Below are 24496 nucleotides of genomic sequence, written 5' to 3'. Positions count from 1 at the left end.
ATGTGCCCAAGAAGAAAAGGATTTTGATGGGCAGTCAGAAGTGTAATTCCTTTTAGAGCGATGAGGTCTCTAAAAATCGGATTAGAAATGATCATACTGGAGCCCAATCTTCCCACAGGTCTGTATTTTTATCCAACATATGTATTGCTTGAGAAACATGAAACCTCCCAAAATTTTAAGCACTTACTAAGTAGTCCTGGCAAATGATGTTATTTATAATACTGACTTCCCCAAAATTGAAATTTTAGTCCAGACCAGACCATAATGGAATGAGATAGATAATTCAGATGTAACTTTAGAAGGTACATACAGATATCTTTCTAGGGCTTGTGCTAATTTTTTTCCCCCCTAAAAAAGCATGTTTTCAGAAAGTAATGCCCCCCTATGGGACATGCTGTCAGTTTGAAAACTGCTTTGTATTTTTTAGGTATACTGTTTTGTAAATCTCATTCTGGTGTATTTTTTTCTTCCCCCACCAAACTCTTTTGCTGCTTTCTAGGTTTAGAAAAAGCATCATAGTATTGTATTAGAAACTGCTGGATATTTACCTCCCTGGTAATTTATTTATTTTAGGGCCTCATTTTTCTTTGTAATGTTGCATTGTAGTATATAGCATGTATTTAGCAAAGTATACATAAGTATACAGCTCCATGAACTTTCATGTTTATATTACCAATTCCCAGATCAACAAACAGAACTTTCCCAGTCTTCCCTCTTCACACCCCCAGTTCTTCTCATACTTTCTTCCAATTACTATTCCCTTTCTCCCGGGGTCATTACTGTCCTCACGTCTAACGGCATAGAGTAGTCGGCTTCTTTGTCCTTTATAGAATGGCATGATACAATATGTACTTTCTTATGACTGCCTCCTTTTGTCAATGGTTAGTTTGTGAAATTCATTCATATTCCATTGTGGAGGTAGATCACTATTTGTTCCACTGTTGATGGACTTTTGGGTAGTTTACACATTTGAGGCTGTTACAAATACTGCTGCTATAGACATTCCAGTGCATGCCTTTTGACTAACACACATACACATTTCTGTTGAGTATTAAGTAGTAGAACTACTGGTTTAGGGTATGGATAAATTCAGCTGTAATAGATACTAACAGTTTTCCAAAGAGGTTGTATCAATAAACTTGGGGGGTTTATTTTAATGTAAAAACAGAGGCCAAAATTTATGTAAAATAGAACTCACCTTTTATTTCCCCTTTTCAAACTTGTTATCTCTTTTCTCCATGAGAACCTTCCCCCAAGGGCATTGCAGATATTCTCCAAACAGAATGTGATGAGAACAACTAATGATCGTTATGTGCTTTCTGCTTTCTAAGCAATCTAGTGTTCCTGTATGTTTGAAAGAAAATAACAATTTTATGTCGGCGATTTTAATGTGTTCATCTTGAACTGCATAGTAATAGCCTACCGAATGATCTGGCTTGTACTATTCTTTTATTCTTCATTTTCATTCTCATGATAATGATCTGAACATGCATTAATTAACATTTGATGTCCTTTCTCCTTTCCCCTTTTCAGCTTTTTCATTATATTTTTTTCTGTTTTCTCCAGATTTGCCGATTTTCTATGGCTTTTGAAAGATGCTAAATTATTAAAACAACTCTTTTATCCTGAAGAATGGCTACTATTGTGCTTTTCTTATTAAAATTGCATCAGTGTAGTATGTTGTACCTACAAAATTTTCAATGTTCAAATACTCATCATTTCACTGTTATTATATAAAAAAAAAAAAAATTTTTTATATAATAAAAATTGTGGCAGCTTGCATGTTGCTGTGATGCTGTAACCTAAGCCACTGATACTTCAAATACCAGCAGGATCACCCATGGTGGACAGGTTTCTGCTGAGCTTCCAGGCTCAGACAGACTAAGAAAAGGGACCTGGCAGTGTACTTCTGAAAAAAATGTCTAGTGAAAACCTTATGAATAGCAGCAGAACATTGATATTGTACCAGAAGATGAGCACCTCAGGTTGGAAGGCACTCAAAATACGATGGGGAAGAGCTGCCTCTTCAAAGTATAAAACAAAAACAAAAAAAAACCCAGTGCCATCAAGTCGATTCCGACTCATAGTGATCGTATAGTGGCCCTATAGGACAGAGTAGAACTGCCCCATAGAGTTTCCAAGGAGCACCTGGTGGATTTGAACTGCCGACCCTTTGGTTCGCAGCTGTAGCACTTAACCACTATGCCACCAGGGTTTCCCCTCAAAGTATAAAAAAAAAAAAAAAATTTTTTTTTTTTTTAAGTGTCAATGTTAATGACATGGATGGAGTAAAGTTTTCAGGACCTTCATTTGCTGATGTGGTACCACTCAAAATGAGAATAAACAGCTTTAAACATTCATTAATAATTGGAAACATGAATCTAGGAAAATTGCAAGTTGTCAAAAATGAAATGGAACATGAACATCAATATATCCTAGGCATTTAGGAGCTGAAATGGACTGGTATTAGCCATTTTGAATCAGACAATCATATGGTCTACTACACCAGATGACAAATTGAAGAGGAAAGGCCTTGCGTTCATCATTCAAAAGAGCATTTCAAGATATATCCTGAAGTACAATGCTGTCAGTGATGAGATAATATCCGTATGCCTATTAGGAAGACCCATTAATATGACTATTATTCAAATTTATCCACTAACCACTAATGCCAAAGATGAAAACTGAAGATTTTTACCAACTTCCGCAGTCAGAAATTGATCAAACATGCATTCAAGATGCATTGATAATCAGTGATGATAGGAATGAGAAAGTTGGAAACGAAGAAGGATCAGTAGTCGAAAATGTGGTCATGTTGATAGAAATAACGGAGGAGATTGCATGGTAGAATTTTATGAGACCAACGACTTATTCATTGCAAATAGTTTTATTACACCATAAATGGTGGCTGTACATTTGAACTTCACCAGATGCAATACACAGGAATCAAATCGACTACATCTGTGGAAGAAGACAATGGAGAAGCTCGATATCATCAGTCAGAACAAGGCCAGGGCCCATCTACAAAAAGACCATCAATTGCTCATAAGCGAGTTTAAGTCGAAGCTGAAGAAAATCGAAACAAGTCCATGAGAGCCAAAGTACCACCCTTGAGTGTATCCCACTTGAATTTAGAAACCATCTCAAGAACAGATTTCATGCCCAGTAACTCGATTCTTTAGGGTATTTAGATGTGTCCATTTTTTATGTGCATAGATCAAGACGCAGTCTTTCAAACAGAACGAGGGGATACTGCGTGGTTTAAAGTCAGGAAAAGTATATGTCAGGGTTGTATCCTTTCACCATACTTATTCAATCTGTATACTGAGCAAATAACCCAAGAAACTAGACTATACGAAGAAGGATGTGGCATCAGGATTGGAGGAAGATTCATTAACAACTTGTGTTATGCAGACAGCAGAACCTTGCTTGCTGAAAGTGAAGAGGACTTGAAGGACTTACTGATGAGGATCAAAAACCACAGCCTTCAGTATGGATTACACCCCAACATAAAGAAAACAAAAATCCTCACAACTGGACCAGTAAGCAACATCATGATAAATGGAGAAAAGTATGAAGTTGTCAAGGATTTCATTTTACTTGGATCCACAATCAACACCCATGGAAGCAGCAGTTAAGAAATCAAACGACACATTGCATTGGGTAAATCTGCTGCAAAAGACCTCTTGAAAGTGTTGAAAAGTAAAGATGTCACTTTGAGGACTAAGGCGCATCTAACCCAAGCCATGGTATTTTTAATTACTTCATATGCATGAGGAAACCATGGTGGCTTAGTGGTTAAGTGCTACAGCTGCTAACCAAAGGGTTGGCAGTTCAAATCCACCAGGTGCTCCTTGGAAACTTTATGGGGCAGTTCTTCTCTGTCCTATAGGATCAATATGAGTCAGAATCGACTCAGTGGCAGTGGGTTTGGTTTTGATTTTTGGTTTCACATGCATGTGAAATCTGGAGTATGAACAAGGAAGGCCAAAGAAGAATTGATGCCTTTGACTTGTGGTGTTGGTGAGGAATACTGACTATTCCATGGACCGCCGGAAGAACAAACAGCCAGAATGCTCCTTAGATGTAAGGATGGTGAGACTTAGTCTAACTTACTTTGAACATATTTTTAGAAGGGGCCATTCACTGGAGAATGACATCATGCTTGGTAAAGTAGAGGGTCAGCAAAAAAGAGGAAGACCCTCACAAGACTGATTGACACAATGGCTGCAACAATGGGCTCAACCATAACAATGATTGTGAGGATGACACAGGACCAGACAGTGTTCATCTTTGTTGTACATATGAGTCAGAATCAACTCAAGGGCACCTAACAACAGCAAAAACAATGGAATTATATAGCAAAACAAAAGATTCTGATGTATAGACCTGTCTCTGAGGAATATGAGAAAAATATAGATGGACTGATTGGGTTTCCTAGATCCACCTTCATATGCATTTTCCTTGTCTGAAGATAATTAAAATGTACTAAGGAAAAAAAACACACTTAAGTCATTGTATTAGTGATTCATTAGTAATCTTACGAGATATAGACCAGTGATTATCAGATTTTACATTTTTAAATACTTATTTTTTAAAATATGATGACTTATGTATTGCCTACTTCTTGTTTGCCAAGTGAGATCTTTTAAAAAATGATCTTACACTCTTATCAGTCCATAAAAGCATAGATATTTTAAACTAAAAAAAAAAGGCAAAGATCATATCTGAATAACGGATAGTTCTTTGAATTGGATAAAAGTAGCTTAATGAAAAATATGTGAAGTTGTCCATATTTCTGTTTTTTCTACATGGACTTGTGAAAACAGCTTGGACAATCTGTATGACCTCCTCTAACTTCACGACAGTGGAGGAGAATCAAGATCAACAGCCCAAGATTGATTTCTCTGAGGCGGAGGTCAGACATGCCTTTTCTTGTCACCATCTTTACCAATTCTGACACCAGTCATCCCTCCTGCGACACTCTCTACTTCTTCGCTTGTTTGGATAATTCATTGCAATGGCCCCACAAAGCTCCCAGTCCATTCTCATGATTATGGGGTTTATTAGGGAAATCATAGGTTACAATTCAAACTCAGGAACACTCAAGAATACAGTTCTTCCATCAGGACAGCCTCTACCCAGCTGTGCTTGCAGGCATGCCTCTCCCTGGCCCTCAGTCTCTGTCCAAAGGCAATCAGCTTTCTCTCTCCATGGGCTGGGAAGCCCACCATGCTATCTCCTGCTGCCGGGTCCCTGCTGCCAGTTATCACTGTCTTCAAGGTTATAGCTGCCTCTCTGTCTCCCGAGTCCAGGAGCTTCTCAGTTCAGTGATCTGGGTCCAAAGGACGTGCTGGCTTCTGGGTCTTTTTCCTTGGTGGTGGTGGGGTCCTCTCTTTCTTTCTTCTGGAGTGGCTCATTTTAAGCCCAGCAGGATGGCAAAACTAACCAACCCCTTTGGTGGGCCACAATTACCCTATCACACAGTCCTGCCCAATCACTTGGATGGGAGCTACAAGACCCTGGCTAGAGAGGTCACACAAAAGCGATCCATCACACTGCAGGGCTTTCCATCACACTGCAGGTGAAAACCTTCTTAAGAAGAAGCTTTAGTGTTTAGGAAACTTCAGGCTATTCTAGCTCTAATATTTTGGAATGATAAATCTGTTCAACAATGAATAGCATGAATTTGAAAGGCCTATTGATTAAAACCACCTAGTCTAGGAAACAGTAGCCATGTATCATGCCAAGGTGTCTCCTGGATCAACCTGTTCAGTATTGATCTATCTTGCTCATTCTATTTCTTTTTTTCATTTAAAGACACAATGTCAACAGTTTCTTCATAAATATAGGATTATGAAATATGCATTTGTGAAACTCTTACAAGCCTGGGGTTGTATAGGAATATGATAAAATTTTCAGAAGTACATTCTCTAAATATCTTCTAAATACCCACTAATTAAATCTGGGAACCATGATTATTATAAAAATAAGAGCATTATGAATGTTTTATCTAGAAATGTACAGCATTTTGGTGATTTTAACATTGCTCATAAAATATATATATACACACACACATGCACGCACACACACACATGTTATTGTTGTGAGGTGCATTGAGTCTATTCAGAATCATAGCAACCCTATGTACAACAGAATGAAACATTGTCCAGACCTGCACCATTGTCACAATTGTTGCTATGTTTGAACCCATTGTTGCAGCCACTGTTTCAATTCATCTTCTTGAGGGTCTTCCTCTTTTTCTCTGACCCTCAATTTTACCAAACATGGTGTCTGTCTTCAGGGACTGGTCCCTCCTGATAACACGTCCATAGTAAGTGAGGCGAAATCTTACTCTCTTCACTATCATTATATATACATGGAGCCCTGGTGGTATAGCAGTTAAAAGCTCGGCTGCTAACCAAAATGTCAGCAGTTTGAATTTACCAGCCACTCCTTGGAAACTGTATGGGGCAGTTCTACTCTGTCCTACAGGGTCTCTCTGAGTTGGAATCCACTCGACGGCAACAGGTTTGGTTTTTTTGGTTTTGAAGATTTATCTATATGTGTGTATATGTATATATATGTACACACAAACACACACACATGTGTATATATATATTTATGATACCTGACCTTCCACAATAAAAAAAAAACTATAAACATTCATTTTTTAGGTCTCATTTGACTAAAATGGGGGGGGAATTAAATACAAATAATCAGTCACATTTTAAGTTTTAAGGAGTCCTGGTGGCACAATGATTAAGTGCTTGGCTGCTAACTGAAAGTTCAGTGGTTTGAACCCACCAGCTGCTCTGAGGGAGAATAGACCTGGCAATCTTCTCCTGTAAAGATTTCAGCCTAGGAAACACTATGGGGCAGTTCTTCTGTGTCATATGGGTTGCTTTGAGTCAGAATTGACTTAATGGCACAAAACAACAGTTGTATTTTACTAGTTATAGAAGGCATGCAGAGGACAAACTTTGAAACCCAACTGTATGTATTGCCCTGTACTGTATTAGTCACAGGCAATCTGTTTTCCCTCTAAATATTAATAATCTAATACAATTTAATAATGGCCTATGTAGGACCTGAAACTGTCTACAATGCTTCCTGGGACATTGTGGGTCAAATTATTCAGAGAGGTATAGCTACCTGGTGACACCAAGAGCAAAGCGCCAATCTGAGCTACCACATGGAGAATGAATAGCCTGTTTGTGCCTCACTAAGCTCAGCTTAAAGCTTTCTATTGCACTGCCTCGAATACCTTGAAATGGGAGAGAACAAAAGAGAAACAACATGGTGGGAAATATCTTTAATAATATTTTATTTTTGGTGAAAATATATACAACAAAACCCATTCCCATTCAACAGTTCCTAGATATAGTGATCAGTGACATGGGTTACATTCTTCACATTGTGTCAGCATTCTCATTTCTGTTATAGTTGTTTCACTCTCATTGACTTAAACTCCCTGTCCCCCAAACTTCTTGTCTATGCTTTAGAATAGCTATTGTCCATTAAGTCTTCTATAGACATAGTTTTTAAAAAGAATCCAATACTCAAGGTTGACAATCTTTATTTTTTGAGTTAAATTGTTACTCACTTTAAAGGTGGCTTCAAGGGATAGTTTCCACTCAAGAGTTAAAGAGTAATTCAGGGCAGTAGTATTAGGGACTCCTCCGGCCTAAATAAGTCTGGATTTTTTAAGAATTTTAAGTTCTGTTCCACAACTTTCTCCTTCCCATTGGGATCCACTTATTGTGTCCCTAATTAGAATGTTTGGTAGTGGTATCCAGGCACCATCTAGTTCTTCTGATCTCAAGGTAGAGGAGGCAGAGAGAGGTTCATGGAGACAGTTAGTCCTGTAGTCTGGTTCTTTCTCTGATTCTTGGGTTTCCTTCTTTCTCTTTTGTTCCAGACAAATAGAGATCAATAGCTGTGTCTTCAACACGGTGACAAGTTTACTTCTTCGGGCATCCTGGGAGAAACATCTTAGAGAGATTTGAGTTAATGACTTCTGAATCAAACCAAGGATATTTCAAGTTTCATTGGGAACAGGAGACAAAATAAGAGTTTGTTGTTAAGTGTTGTAGAGTCGGTTCTGACTCATAGTGACACTGTGTACAGCAGAATGAAACCCTGTGCCATCCTCACAATCATTGCTATGCTTGAGCCCATTGTTGCAGCCACTGTGTCAATCCATCTGGTCGAGGGTCTTCCTCTTTTTTTGCTGACCCTCTACTTTACCAAGCATGATACCCTTCTCCAGGGACTGGTCCCTCCTGAAAACATGCCTAAAGTATGTGAGACAAAATCGCACCATCCTTGCTTCTAAGGAACATTCTTAAGAGATTATTATTATTAATAAATGTTTAAGAGCATGTAAGTCAAGAACATGACCTTCAGAATCAGAATAGATTTGGGCTCAAGTTCTGACTGCATTCCTTCCAAACTGTGTGTCCTTGGGCAAGGTATTTCATGTATCTATGCTTCAATTTTCATTTCTGTCAAATGGGGATATTGAGGTTACCAACTAGAGATTGAATGAAATAAGACCTACAAAATACTTACCTAGTGCCAGCATATGACTCAAAACATACAGCAGATATTATTATTAGTGCATATGTGTGAGGAGAGTAAATAGAAGACAATAAAGGAAGATTATATTTCAATGGAGCAATAGTAGTCCTTTAAATTGCTGTTTCTTCTTATTTATTTTCTTTCCAATGTATTATTCATTTATTATTACTCTTATTAGTATTGAGAGCATACTATAGGTCAGACACATGGCATACGTTATTCTCTTGAATTTTCTAGCAACTCTATGAATATGTCTTATTTAATTCTATGTTACTGATGAGTAAACTGAGTCTCAGAGTGGTTAAGAAATTCCTCCAAGAACCAGGTCTTAAACCAGGATGTTGGACCAGAACTCTGTGCTCAGCCCATTCAGTTGCTATTCCAAGGTTCACCCCTGGCTTCTTTCCCTCCTTATAGCTTTTAATTTTGATTTACTGTTTTTTGTTTATGTTCTAACTGGTGATTTGAAATGAGTTCTCAGTCTTGATGATATCCAGGAATCTCACCCAAATAATGAGGAAAAAGTACCGTAATTGTCTCATTTGGTCTTTTTGCCATCCGCTCACCCCCCATCCCAGTTTAGGAGTGTCATCCATCATCAGCTGGAAATTTCCTTCTAATAAAAGTGAAAAAACTAGCCCACACATTTTATTTTCCTGAGGCATATGGCTAAGAGAGTCTATTTCCGATTTTAAGAAATCAACATATGCTGAACCAACTGTCTATTTCCGTTTAAATTGACAGAGGCTGAGACTTGGAAATTATGTTCCATTTTTCACTTCTAGCATTGTTGGTGTATTTGACCTAAAGGTAGGAAAATGTGTTCTGCCTTGCATTTCCCCTAAATAAGCCTCCTTAAATGAACATGTCAAGGGACAGTTGTGGTATTAGGGAGGAACTGGTCTAAACTGCAAAAACTGCTTTTAATATTATGTTGCTTATAATCTTGGACCCTCTATCATGGTGTTTATCACACTTTACTATCTGCCTTATGTCTTACCTTCCTCCTCCATTGGACTGTGGATTCCATAAAGATAAGAGTGTCTCTTGTTTCTGTTTGTATATCAGCTCTTAGTACAGTGCCTGGCATATAGAAAACACTCAATAAACTTTCAAATTAGTTGATTAATGGGTCAAAACTATATGATGATATAAATCATCTGTTATATTCAAAATATACATGCATGCATGTATATAGCATGTTTGTAAATAAAGAGAATGAAATTGTTATCTTCATATTGCTGAAGAGTTATATTGTTTCTCATGTAGGTTTATTCCTTTTGCTAAAGTTGTATCAACATTAAATTTATAACTTAATGATGCTACATTGGTCTGTGGGTATCTTTTTTTTTTTTTAATGTACTTTAGATGAAGGTTTACAGAACAAACTAGTTTCTCCTTAAACAGTTAGTACACATATTCTTTTATGACATTGGTTAACAACCCCATGATATGTCAACACTCTCCCTTCTCAACCTTGGATTCCCTATTACCAGCTTTCCTGTTCCCTGCTGTCTTCTAATTCTTGCCCCTGGGCTGGTGCAGCCCTTTAGTCTCATTTTGTTTTATGGGCCTGTCCAATCTTTGGCTGAAGGGTGTGCTTCAGGAGTGACTTTATTACTGAGCTGAAAGGGTGTCCAGAGGCCATACTCTCAGTATTTCTCCAGTCTCTGTCAGGCCAGCAAGCCTGGGGTTTCTTTTTGAATTAGAATTTTGTTCTACATTTTTCTCTAGCTCTGTCTGGGACCCTCTATTGTGATCCCTGTCTGAGCAGTCAGTGGTGGTAGCTGGGCACCATCTAGTTGTACTGGACTCAGTCAGGTGGAGGCCATGGTAGATGTGGTCCATTAGTCCTTTGGACTAATCTTTCCCCTGTGTCTTTAGTTTTCTTCATTCTTCCTTGCTACCAAAGGGGTAAGACTAGTGGAGTGTCCTAGATGGCCGCTCACAGGCTTTTAAGACCCCAGATGCTACTTACCATGGTAGGATGTAGAACGTATTCTTTATAAACTATATTATGCCAAGTGAGCTAGATGTTCTAGTCCCTGGGTATCTTGTATGTTTATGACAGTATAGTTACAAGCTTTGATTCATATAAAAGTGAGGTAAAATATTTTACATAATTAGTATGTTCACAGATGATCTAAAACCTGAAACTAATCATTTTTTAAAATCAGTGTTGGGAAAATATTACTTTCCCAATAAAACAATATTTGATAGCATTTAACTTATAAAATGTTTATTGCAAACCCATAAAAAATGAAAAACAAAGTTGCTGTCCAGCCAATTCTGACTCATAGCAACTGTATGGGACAAAGTAGAACTGCCCTCTAAAGTTTTCAAGAAGCAGCTGGTAGATTTGAACTGCCAACCTTTTGGTTAGCAGCCGAGCTCTTAACTACTATGCCACCAGGTTTATTGCAAAGACACTAATATTAGAGAAAATTGTGTGTTGGGGGCAGATGATGAGTGGGGAAAAAAAGAGAACTAAGAGTGCCAGGCACAGTGCTAGGCATTTTTTATGCATTATTTAATTTAACTCTGATAGCAGCTATTATGGAAACCCTGGTGGCACAGTGGTTCAGTGCTATGGCTGCTAACCAAGAGGTCAGCAGTTGAAATCCACCAGACACCCCTTGGAAACTCTATAGAGCACCTCTACTCTGTCCTATAGGGTCGCTATGAGTCGGAATCGACTCGACAGCAGTGGGTTGGTTTAGCAGCTATTATGGGTTGAATTATATCCCCCAAATGTATCTGTTGGAGTCTTGGCCCCTGTACCTGTGTATGTGACCCTAATTGGAAATAAAATTTTCTTTCTTAATTAGGTTATGCCCAAGTAAGGTGGATCCTAAACCTAATAACTTCTAAGTAATAAAAGAAAAGTAGATGAGGCACAGAAGAGAGCACAGATGGGGGAAGATAGATGCCACATGAAGATCACCAAGGAACAGAGGAACATTAAGGCTACAGAAGCTGAGACAAGGTCCCTCCCCCGCCCCCCCCCCGCCACCGCCCCAGAGCTGACTGAGAGACAGAGCCTTCCCCTAAAGCTGGTGCCCTGAATTCAGACTTCTAGGCTCCAAAACCGTAAGAAAATAAATTTCTGTTCTTTAAAGACACTCACTTGTGGTAGGTAGCACTAGGTAACTACAACAGTAGCCCTTAGGGTGGTCTTAGCAGCCTTTTAATGGAAAAACTGAGATTCAGAAAAGTTTACTTACTTGGCCATGGTCACATAGTGCATTGGAGACTGATTTGAATCAAAGCTCTCCTGGTTCCAAGTAAAGTAAACTTTTAGGGACCTGATCTGTCTTGATGTGAAAGAACAACAGATCTTGATGTTTATGAGAATTGTTTATTAAATAAAGCCCTTGGGATTTCTAATAGTTTCCTCAGTCCAAGAGTTTCCAATAAAAATCCGTGCAGACTAATTCTTAACAATTTAAATTAAGCACTTAAGATTTAAAGACTGACTTCTTTTCCAAAAAACACTGCAAATCATAGTTACTGTTAACATTCACAGAGAACCAGGACTATAAGTCAGTTTTATATGTAATATATTCCACTGATCACAATCATCATACTTGCAAGCTGACTAGAAGAGCATCACGGCTTTCTCCTAAGAGATATATCTCCTTTTTTGGGCAATGAATGTAATTCCTGCAGATTGTCTTTTTACTGCTTTGTTTACTCTTGTTTCTTGCTATTTCAAGGTTTTTTTTTTTTTATGTTCTTTTAAATTATTCAACAAATATTCACTGTACATCCTCCGGTGAATAAAAGAATGCATGACCCAGCTCTCCAAGTCATGTAGAGAACAAAACTCAGGGAAACAAGTGATTGTAAATCATTAGGGACATTGAAAAAAACTAAGGACTGTTTAAGATCTGGCAAATGCACATAGGGATGGACTGAGCAGCTCTGACCAGAAAAAAATGAAACTAAACCCCCAGCCATCCAGTCAATTCCAACTTATCACTACCCCACAGGGTTTCCAAGGCTGTAAATCTTTACAGAAGCAGACTGCCATGTCTTTACCCCAAGGAGCCACTGGTGGTTTTGAACCACTGACCCTATGGTTAGCAGATGAACCCTTTAACCACTATACCACCAGGGATCCTTATGTAAGTGGGTCTTTAATTCCTTCAGGCAAAACAGAAGAGAAGAGAAATCCAAGGAATAACATACAAAGGTGATGGTGGGGCATGAGGAAAAGCAAGGATCTTGAACAGGTAATGAGAGTCTCAAATTACCATTAAAATATTTCACGACAGCTATCATTATTCCCTGGGTGGTACAAATAGTTAAGTGCTCAACTACTAATAAACAGATTGATGGTTTGAATCCATCCAGAGGCTTCATGGAGGAAAGGCCTGATTAGCTATTCCTGAAATATTACAGTCATTCGAAGCCCTATGGATCACAGTTCTAGTGAAACACATAGGGCATCTATGAGTGGGAATTAACTTGAGCACAACCAGTTTTATCTTATTATCCCCCATTTTATGGATGAGGAAATGAGACTCGGAAATGTTAAGAAATTTGCTGAATTTTTACGAACCAGTAAGAGTTAGAACCAGTGTTCGATGGAAGCCTGCTTGATGTAGCTTCTTAAATTCTACTTCATGAGGTATTTCAATATCCTTAAAAACAAATGATTGTGGTAAAATATAGATAACAGAAAATTTGCCATTTTAACCAGTTCGTAGTGGACAATTCAGTGACATTAATTACTTGGTTTTGCAACCATCACGACTATTTATTTCCGAAACTTTTTCTTCACTCTCAACAGAAACTCAGTGCCCATTAATTTTAAAATTCTACTTTGTAACAGGTATCGTATATATGTTTATTATCAATTTTAATTGAGCTTCAGCAAAAACGAGAATAAAAATTTGAGCAAACCAAAGCTCCAGGAATATGGGCATGTTTATCCCTTTTTTCCAGCAATCCTCCAGAGTCCTCTCCCACCTGAAAAGCTTTGTGAGGTACCTGCTGCTTCACTGTGTCACCACCTGATGGCGCACTGACTGCCACTGCCAGGGAAAAGGGCTTAGCGAATGGAGGACCTCAGCAGATGAGTCAATGAGACCATTTACTGGCATCATGCCTTCATAATCTGCACAGTTAATTATACCTAATTAAATGCAAATAAAAGGAGCCCAGTGGCTCAGTGGTTAAGCACTAGGCTGCTAACAGAAAGGTTGGCAGTTCGAACCCACTGGCAGCTCTGTGGGAGAAAGACCTGGTGATCTGCTCCCACAAAGATCACAGCATGGAAAACCCTATGGGACAGTTCTACTCTGTCTCATGGGGTTGCTATGAGTCAAAATCAACTTGACACACCTAACAGTGATAAATACAGATGAACAAAAATATTTGCTTCCTAACCAATACCCCATCTGTTTCCAGTCTTGTTAAAATCATCTTTCTTTTCTCTGTCCGGGATAATTTAAAATCTTCTTGTTGAAGTGATCCTGGGATTTTATATTCTTTAGAATGTGGGTGTGCAAATGACCCCTGAGGTAGCAAACAATTTTTTGGCTCTTTTGGATATAGAGTCCTCCATACTTGGGAATTAGAGTACCTCCAGGCTTCTAATGGTTAATTAGCTGTGAATCTTGCGAACGTTTTACTCTGGATGGTCTTCAGATACATCTTAGAAGTCTCAAGGATGATCACCGACTAGTGATGTCTCCTATTTTCCCCATCTTTCGGTCTTTCCTTTTTTCACGTCAGAATAAAAAGAATTTGAAAAGCATAGTTGTGTGTTTCCCTATAGGCCCATTATTCGCTGTTCCATTAGGGTAGGAAGAAGAAGAAGAAAACACTGACAGAATTCTCTATGACCCGGATTTTATCATTTCTTTCCCTCCCTTGGAAAACAATATTTAATGTAACTAACTGCAAAGAGAAAAGTTAATCAATGGCTTCTGCTTTTGCTGAAGGTACTTGTTCAGAACCAGCTGTCATGTCAAATGCATACAGTATTATTTTGAACAGTTACTTAAGTGGGTCTCAAAACACATCTTTGAAAGAAGTTTTCAAACATTTTCCACTGCAAAAACCTATATGGGTATTTTGGTTACAGGATATCTTCTATGACTCAAGCATAAAGCATATTGCCCAATAGACTCATGTCATCCCTGCAAAGTGCAATGCATCCAAACATTTATCTTCCCTACCTATTCACGTGTGTAAATGATAACTTGTGATTTCCTTTTAATGGGGTTGTCATACCTATATTTTTCCACATTAATAAAAGGGAACCCCCTAAAAATATAACCATAGCCAATATTTATTGAGTATTTACTGTGTGCTAGGCTCTGTGCTAAATACTTTGCATACAACATCTCATCTAGTCTTCACAACCTTCATCAGGTATTTACTGTTCTTTTCTGGTACGGGTAAAAACGCATGCTTAGGTATGTAAGTGATTTGGCCATGTTCACACAACTGGTCATGGGAATACCAGAGGGCACAGGATATTCAAGAATGTATTTCATTATTATTTCTCAGCTTAAATTCTGAAATTTGACCATTCTAGAAAACTCTTTTGTGCTCATGTGCAATGTGTGCATAAATCAAGAGGCAGTCATTCCAACAGAAAAAGGAGATACTGCATGGTTTAAAACCACGAAAGGTGTGTATCAGAGTTGATTTTTTACCATACTTATTCAATATTTATGCTGAACAAATAATCCAAGAAGCTGGACTGTGTGAAAAAGAATGAAGGATCAGGATTGGAGGAAGACTCATTAACAACCTGTAATATGTAGATGAAACAACCTTGCTTGCAGACAATGAAGAAGACTTGAAGCACTTACTGATGAAGATCAAAGACTACAGCTTTCAGCATGGATTACACACCCTCACAACTGGACAAATAAGCAACATCATGATAAACAGAGAAAAGATTGAAGTTTTCAAAGATTTTGTTTTACTTGGATCCACAAACAACACCCGTGGAAGCAGCAGTGAAGAAATCAAACAATGCATTGCATTGTGCAAATCTGTCACAAAAGACTCTTTAAATTGTTAGAAAGCAAAGATGTCACTTTGAAGACTAAGGTGCACCTGACCCAAGCCATGATGTTTTCAATCACCTCATATGCATGTGAAAGCAGGACAATGAATAAGGAAGACCAAAGAATAATTAAAGCCTTTGAATTATGGTGCTGGTGAAGAATATTGAATGCACCATGGGCTACTAGAAGCACAAACAAATCTGTCTTGGAAGAAGTACAGCCAGAATGGTCCTTAGAAGTAAGGATGGAAAGCCTTCATCTCATGTGCTTTGCAAATGTTATCAGCAGAGACTAGTCCCTAGAGAAGGACATCATAGTTGATAAAGTAGAGGATCAGAGATGGATTGACACAGTGGCTGCAACAATGGTCTCAAAGAGCAACGATTTTGAGGATGGCACAGGACCATGCAGTGTTTTGTTCTGTTGTTCATAGTGGTGCTATGAGCTGGAACCAACTAGATGGCACCACCACGACCAACAGGAAACTCTTTGTATGCTGTGTTTTAAGGCATCGTTTCTACCACCCAAGAACACAGAAGAGATATACAGCTTCCCTTTTCCTGTTCTTCCACTCTGCTAGACCTTGATCTGTAGGATGATAAATTTCTTTGGCTTTGATATGACCTTAGTGCTCTTCAAATTGACAGTGCTGGGTCACATCCTGATCAACTTTGAAAGCATATTATAAAGATTATTCATTTATAAAGAAGCAGAACTATGATTATATGACAGTGCAGGAATTGTGAAAAATAACAACATTCACATACATTCCTTGAACTTCACTAAGCATAAAGCAACAAAAAGAGGGCACCATTTATTATTGTGTATGTTTTCAGTTCCGGCTGTGTACATTCAAAAGCACAGGGCCTTGAGTTTATAAGGTTATACTGAGCTCAATTAGATTTGAGCCAAGTGCCCAACAATGACCTGAGCAATAAGGAGCTTAGATATTGAATATATAGAATTATTTTTCATTACTGATCTCACCTGTGAGTCCTTTATACTGATTAATAATTGCAGGAAGGACAGATGATGAACCCCAATATTTAATATATCCTCAAATAGATTATTCTATTCCCTTTGAGTTTCTGAAAGATAGCAGCCAGCACCCAGACACGGTCTGTAGAAAGTAAGAAGTCCAAAATAAATAGAACTATCATGGGAACATGTATAAGGTAGAATTAGAGAAAATAGGAGCTGGGGGAAAAAAAAAAAACTATTGGATAAAAAGGAAAATATATATCAATGAATATTTTAAGGGTTCTGGAATATTTGAAATCAAGTTAAGAATATTAGACTTTTAGTTCCAATGTGCTTTGACTTTTTTTTTCACCCCGAATTATTCATTTAAATTCAGGTTATTCATCTCCCAAGAAGGACGTAATTTAACCAAATGTTTTAGGAGAGACTTTTGCATTTCCCTCTCATTGATATGATCAAAATCATCTTATTTATGTCAAAAAAAGAGAGATGAAGGCCATTTTCTGACATTGTCCTAGAGTTGTGTTTTCTTGCCTTATTAGCATTTTATTTCAAGCAGTGGATTGAACAGAATTGCTTGTGATTGAATGAAGACTAATTATAGGATATGGGAGTATTAGAACCTATTTTATTGCCCTGAATAACATCTTCTGCTGTTCTATTATCCAAAAAGGAGTCAGTATGTGGAGAACAGGGATTGGGACACATATGATAATATTCACTAAGCACACCCCCTCACTAGAGTCTCACAGGCTGGACTGGTCACAGGTTTCCAGGCTATGAGGTGTCATGGCTTCTCCTGCTGCACCAATGCGTGGACTTCCCCCGGTGTGTGACTTGCACTGGGAATATGAAGGCACAGAGGAGGTTTTTAACCAAGAATCTAGCCAGGTGGGAGTTAGCTAGCAGATGCAAATTTGAGCCTGAGAAGCTTTAGAATATTTTAGGCTGCCTTATCATCCACATAGCTTCTTTCTGTGGAGGATTCTGATCTAAATATTTAAAAAAATATTGTTACTGAATATAATTTTGTTGTAGATTTCTTTTACATATTCATTGTTTAAACAGCATGCTTAGTGGGTGCTATGGATTGAATTGTGTCACCCAAATATATGTGTTGTAAATCCTAACCCCTATATCTGTGGTTATAATCCCCATTGGGGAATGGATTTCCTTTGTTGTATTCATGAGGCAATATTAATGTAGGGTGTGTCTTAAACTCGTCTCTTTTGAGGTATAAAACAGCAAATTAAGCAAGGAAGCAAAAAAGATGAGTTGGGGAAAGATAGATGCTACACCACATAAGATCTCCAAGAACCAAGAAACAGCAGCTGAAAAGAGGCAAGGATCTTGCCCCAGAACCCACAGAGAAAGCCTTCCCCTAGAGATGGTACCCTGAATGCAGACGTTAGTCTCCTAAACACTGAGAAAATGAATTACTGTTTGGGAAAGCCTCCCATTTGCAGTATTTCTGTTAAGCAGCTCTAGGTAACTAAGACAGTGGGGTACAGTGGTAGACGCAGTATAGTTTGGTAACAAAGGGCGTGGTGGGATCTGGAGTTAACTTGCCTTGGAAATTTACAAAACCTCGGTTTCCTCATTATAAAATTGTTGAGTGTTTTAAATGAGTGAATACATGGACAGTTCTTCTAATAGTGCCTGGCACAAAATAAGCACTCATTAAATGTTAGCTTTTATTATACATTCCTGATTAACTTGTCCATAACCAGGACTAGGTACTGTGAATCCATAAGACCAATTAATCTGTAGATATCTGTTGCCTGCATTAGGCATCATGAGAAATACAGTGAGATAAACTGTATCTTTTGCTCATAAGGATTGGCAATAGAAGAAATAACACACAGGAAATAACTAACTATATAATTCAAACTGCAAGTCCAACTATGTATAAAAGAAAGAAGTCAGTGTTGTCTACAGTAATGAGAAAAAATTTGCTAAGTGCTGAACTTTAACTGAGCCAAGAAAAATAGATATGATTTAGAAATATTAGTTAAAAAGTTAAATCTGAAAGTGACACTGATCCACATATAACCTTTCTAGGCTCCTTGCTCCTAAAGCAGTATTTCTCTTAGGTTAACTGGTTTCCCAGTTCTTTTCCATCCTACTAAATCAGAATCTCTGGTGTCTGGGAATCTGCATTTTTGTAGAGGCTAAATGATTCTTACCAAGCAAGCAGCGGACTCTCTGTCCTAGAGGAGTAAGCCCAAATGTAGCAAGGCTTTTGTTTAGACTCTCTGTAACTCAGCTTCAGTCAATTTTGGCCTTGAAACTTGAGAACCAGCAAAACAGAACACCTTCTTCCTTCAAGACCTGGCTTAGCCCTTATGTCTTTTGTGAAGAAATCTCTTTTCATGATCATTGTTCATCGTTGTCTCTTAAATATTGATCCTGAAAACTTCTATGCTGTAGCACTTAAAGTGCTGAGTTATAGCTGTTTACAGTTCTATATCCACTGAACTCCTAGAACTTGTGTGTAGTGTTCTCTTTTTCTTAGCTTAACCCAAAAAAATAAAACCAAAAACCCAGTGCCGTCAAGTCGATTCCGACTCGTATATAGTTAATATTCACTATATCAGCTGATTCTGAGACTTTAGAGACCTGACAATCACCTGAGTCCTTGTTTAAAACCAGTTTTCTGGACTTCGTTGCTCAGATATTCTGATTCTGTAGTTAAATGAAATACATAACTCACATGTAAATAGTCTACAATTCTCTTTAAAAAAATGACAAATGCAAATAAGTGGATGCATGACAGAGTCAAAGAAATAGCTTTAAAAGGGAGAATAAACAAGGCATTTACAGAAGGAAATGAGAAGGTTGCTGACTTGATATGCTGGAAGCTGGCTGGGAGAAGCTATGGGAAGAAAATTAGGTAGAGTCAGTGGGGTAAAGGTATGGATGCCCTTGAGGAGCTTTGAACTGAATATGACTCCTGTGTGAATTATAGTTTTGGAGCAGGAAAATGAGTAAGAATTGCACCCACGGTAATCTTCACGGCAAGTCTTAGAAGAGGTTGGATCAGATGATCTCTAAAGTCTCTTGATACTGAAATTGTATACCGTTATTGTTCTGTAAAGGAGCCCTGTTGGCACAGTGGTTAAGTACTTGGCTGGTAACTGAAATTTTGGTTGTTCAAACCCGCCGGCCATTCCACAGGAGAAAAGATATGGTGATCTGCTCTCATAAAGATTTCAGCCTAAGAAGCCCTATGGGGCAGTTCTACTCTCTCCTATAGAGTCACCATGAGTCAGAATCAACTTGATAGCACACGACAACATTGTTCTATAGAAGGTCCCTGAGTGGTGCAAGCAGTTTGTGACTACCTGTTGACATAAAGATTGGCAGTTTAAACTCACTCCGTGGTGCTATAGAAGAAGAGCCTGGTGATCTGTTTCCAGGAAGTTTATAGCCAAAAAAACCCTATGGAGTAGCTCTTCCCTGTAACACATGAGGTTGCCATGAGTTGGAATCAACTCAATGGCATTTTTTTTTTCTTTTTAATCACTCTGTAAACTTACGTAGATATTGAATTGTATTAATTAAACCTTAGCTTGTATTCATGGAGTAAAGTATTGTACTTAAATAAAACTATATTGAAATTCCGTTCATAAATCATTGTGTATAAAAATGGATCAGTGTGTGAAGGTATGCTTAAAGTGAGATACATGCAATGGTAGGCTGGAATCAGGGAATACCAGCTCACAGGAGCCAATTGTTACATTTTTGAGATTTTGAGAGCCTGTTGTTAAGCACAGCCATCGTAAAACTATATAAACCTGCAATTAAGAAATTATATTATAAATAAAGGTAATCAATACTCAAAACTTTTACTCCCTAATTATTTTATTACATTTTACTGTTGTTGATGCTCTTGAGGTTAAGTCTATTTTGTCTGTGTGGTAGCCATACTCTTTAATGGTGTTCTCCTGCACTTTTCTTCCCAGCTCCATGTTAAACGATGTCATGTTGGTGGCTTGAAACAAGACATGGTGGTACTATTTATACCACAGAAATTGACAAATCCTAAAAATCAAGTCTCCTCTTGCCCCCTGCCCCAGGTCAGCTGAGAAACATAACTATTTAGCAGCACACCAGGAACTACAAGTGTAGAAAAATCCTGTTGTCTTTGGATAAAGATTCATTCTGATCCAAGAAATTACCCAAAAGGTAACACATTAAGTAATGCCACCTTGATATGGACCCCCTAGCCATATCTCCCCATGTGAGACTAGACACAAGAGGATTTTTTTCTTAAGTTCTGTAAGTGATTGGCTTTATTAAGAACAGAGAGCAAGTTTATCTTTATTGTACCTCAAATTGAGTGACTTTCACAAACATCACTGGAACCTTTCTCAAAAACTGTTTTCTACTTAAAACAAAACAAAACAAAACAAGACCTGTTGCCTTTGAGTCAATTCTGACTCATAGCGACCCTACAGGACAGGGTAGAACTATCCCATACTGTTTCTAAGGAGCACCTGGTAGATTTGAACTGCCGACCTTTTGGTTAGCAGCTGTGGCTCTTAACCATCCTTCTATTTTATCATCTTCTACAGCTTTCCAAACTACTAGAATTTGGCACATTTTTAATCTGTCTTCAAAGCCAGGGAGAATATTGTCATGGATGAAGTAACAATGGTTGAGTTCTCCTTTCACTGAATAAAATCATTCTTTATCTTTGTTGAAATAAGTAAATGAAATGTTTTCTTTAGTAAAGAATGATCTCAAGATCTTTGTAACAGGCTTTCTTCTTACAGTCTGGTTATTACTCTTATAGTTTATAGTTATAGAATAACTCTAGTTTTGTTGTGGAAGTTAACAAACATTTCTCTTATGAGGAGGGGCCTAAAGAAAGTCAACGCTCATAAATATTATTTTATATGCTTTTGAATTATATGGCTGAGTATTCTTAAGGAATTTCTAAATTTTTCTGATAGGCCTTTAAAAGTTATAATCTTTACTTAAGCAAAAGTATATTTAAGGAAGTATTCTGAAGAATTTCCTTTTCAGGGAAAATTTCCTTTTCAAGGAAAAAATGAAGCTCGTGAGGGTCTTTGTGAAAAAAGAAATGCATCTCCACGAAGGCTTTGATTCAAAGTGATGTAATGAAGGTGTAAACATATCAGTATAGTTTGTTTTGGTTAAATTTCAGATAGAGGTAGAGAATCAGGTTGAGAATGATAAAAAACAATGATGAATCAGGAAAACATCACACAACATGGATGAATCTGGAGGGCATTATGCTGAGTGAAATAAGTCACTGTTTGAGACTGCTCTTATAAAAACTCAAGAAAAAGTTTACACACAGAAAGAAACAATCTTTTATGGTTAAGTGGGAGGGGAGGGGCAGGGAGGGGAAATCGCTAACTAGATAGTAGATAAATGGTAACTTTGGTAAATCGCTAACTAGATAGTAGATAAATGGTAACTTTGGTGAAGGGAAAGCCAGCACACAATATAGGGGAAGTTAGCACAACCTGATCAAAGTAAAGTCATAGAAATTTCATGTTGTCGTTGTTAGGTGCTATCAAGTTGGTTCTGACTCATAGCAACCCCGTGTACAACAGAAAGGAACACTGCCCGGTCCTGCACCATCCTCACAATCATTGTTATGCTTGAGCCTATTGTTGCAGCTACCGTGTCAATCTGTCTTGTTGAGGGTCTTCCTCTTTTTCCTTGTCATTCTACTTTATCAAGCATGGTGTCCTTCTCCAGGGACTGATCCCTCTTGATAACATCTCCGAAGTATGTGAGACATAGTCTTGCCATCTGTGCTCCTAAGGAGCATTCTGGTTGCACTTCTTCCAAGACAGATTTGTTTGTTCTTTTGGCAGTCCATGGTATATTCAATATTCTCCACCAACACCACAATTCAAAGGCATCAGTTCTTCTTTGGTCTTCCCTATTCATCATCCAGCTTTCACATGCATATGAGGCAATTGAAGAAAACCATGGCTTGGGTCAGGCTCACCTTAGCCTTCAGGGTAACGTCTTTGCTTTTCAACACTTTAAAGAGGTCTTTTGCCACAGATTTGCCCAATGCATCTTTTGATTTCTTGACTGCTGTTTCCATGGGTGTTGATTGTGGATCCAAGTAAAATGAAATCCTTGACAACCTCAGTCTTTTCTCTGTTTATCATCATATTGCTTTTTGGTCCAGTTGTGAGGATTTCTGTTTTATTTATGTTAAGGTGTAATCCATACTGAAGGCTGTGATCTTTGATCTTCATCAGTACGTGCTTCAAGTCCTCTTCACTCTCAGCAAGCAAGGTTATGTCATCTGCATAACGCAGGTTGTTCATGAGTCTTCCTCCAATCCTGATGCCCCTTTCTTCTTCATATAGTCTAGTTTCTTGGATTATTTGTTCAGTAGACAGATTAAGTATGGTGAAGAATACAACCCTGATGCATGCTTTTCCTGAGTTTAAACTGTATAGTATCCCCTTGTTCTGTTTGAACAACTGCCTCTAGATCTATGTGCATAGATACATATCTAAGTACCCCAAGGGACTGAGTTACTGGGCTGAGGGCTGGGGATCATGGTCTTGGGAGAGACATTTAGGCCAACTGGCATAACATAGTTCATAAAGGAAATGTTCTATGTCATACTTTGGTGAATAATGTCTGGGGTCCATAAAACTTATGAGTGGCCATCTAAGATAGATCTACTGGTCCCATCCCATCTGGAGCCAAGGAGAATGGAGAAAACCAAAGTTACAAGGAAAGCATTAGTCCAGAGTTCTAATAGACCACAAGTACCACAGCCTCCACTAGCCTGAGCCCAGAACAACTAGATGGTGCCCAGCTACCAACACCAAGTCCTCCGACAGGGATCACAATAGAGGGTCCTGGACAGAGCAGGAGAAAAATGTAAAACAAAATTCAGAAAAAAAGGACCAGATTTAGTGGTCTGACAAAGACTGAAGGAACCCTCAGACTATGGCTCCCAGGTATCCTTTTAACTCAGAGCTAAAGTCACTCCCAAAGTTCACCCTTCAACCAAAGATTAGACAGGTCTATAAAACAAACAGTAACACACATGAGAAACATGCTTCTTAGTTCGGTCATATACACAAGACCAAATGGGCAACACCTACCCAAAAGAAAAGATGAAAAAGCAGGAAGGGACAGGAAAATGGGACAAATGGAAACAGGAAACCTGGGGTAGAGAACGGGAGAGTGTTGACACAACACAGGGTTTACAACCGATGTCACAAAACAATTTGTGTATAAATTGTTGAATGAGAAACTAATTTGTTCTGTAAATTTTCACCTAAAGTGCAATTAAAAAAAAAAACAGTGACATAATGAAGGTATAAACATATCAATATAGTTCATTTTGGTTAAATTTCAAATAGAGGTAAAGAATCAAATTAAGAAAAAAGGTAAGTATTCTTACTCAGAAATGAAAGAAAATGGAATGTCCAGTAACAAAAACAATGGCCCAAACATCACCGAAAAACTGATAAAGGCAAATGGCAATATCTTTGGGAAGAGTGTAGCCTAGAGAAGCGGTTCCTATGCTTGGTCCTAAGACCACTTGAGAATGGACAGAAGAGCTGGCAGGTCTGTGTATCTTTGGCCTTTGAACCCAAACCAACTCTACTGAGTCGAAATGAGATGTGGGATGGTCAGAGAATTTGTATTGTTTTACAAGGTGTCCAGAAGTTTTTTATACACAATGAAGTTGAGACCCACCAATATAGATGCAGTAACCGAGAATTTGCCTCAATTTCCTCAAGTGTAAAATGGAGAGGATAAAAGTAAGACTGGTAGAGGACCAAATGAGATGATATGTGTAAAGCATTTAGAACAATGTCTCTGCCATTTTAAAGTGAGTGCTACATAATTGGCTATTGTTACTATTGAAATTTTTTTCA

General features: G+C 38.1%; 1 protein-coding gene across 12 annotated transcripts in view; it reads left to right on the top strand.

Annotated features, from left to right (window-relative positions):
- PDE4D (phosphodiesterase 4D) overlaps window positions 1-24496 on the top strand; it is a 1645162-nt gene that overhangs the window by 795297 nt on the left and 825369 nt on the right. The window contains exon 1 of one of the 12 annotated variants that reach the window (XM_049857590.1): window positions 4877-4918. The exons of the other annotated variants lie outside the window; for them this stretch is intronic. The gene's annotated coding sequence lies outside the window, so the exon portion shown is untranslated. Of the gene's footprint in view, window positions 1-4876; window positions 4919-24496 lie in introns of those variants that run through there. 12 annotated transcript variants of the gene reach the window in all.

Source organism: Elephas maximus, chromosome 2 (assembly GCF_024166365.1).
Source record: "Elephas maximus indicus isolate mEleMax1 chromosome 2, mEleMax1 primary haplotype, whole genome shotgun sequence".
Lineage (NCBI taxonomy): Eukaryota > Metazoa > Chordata > Mammalia > Proboscidea > Elephantidae > Elephas > Elephas maximus.
The sequence above is the reverse complement of the archived record's forward strand: the minus strand, read 5'-3'. Positions and strand labels throughout refer to the sequence as shown.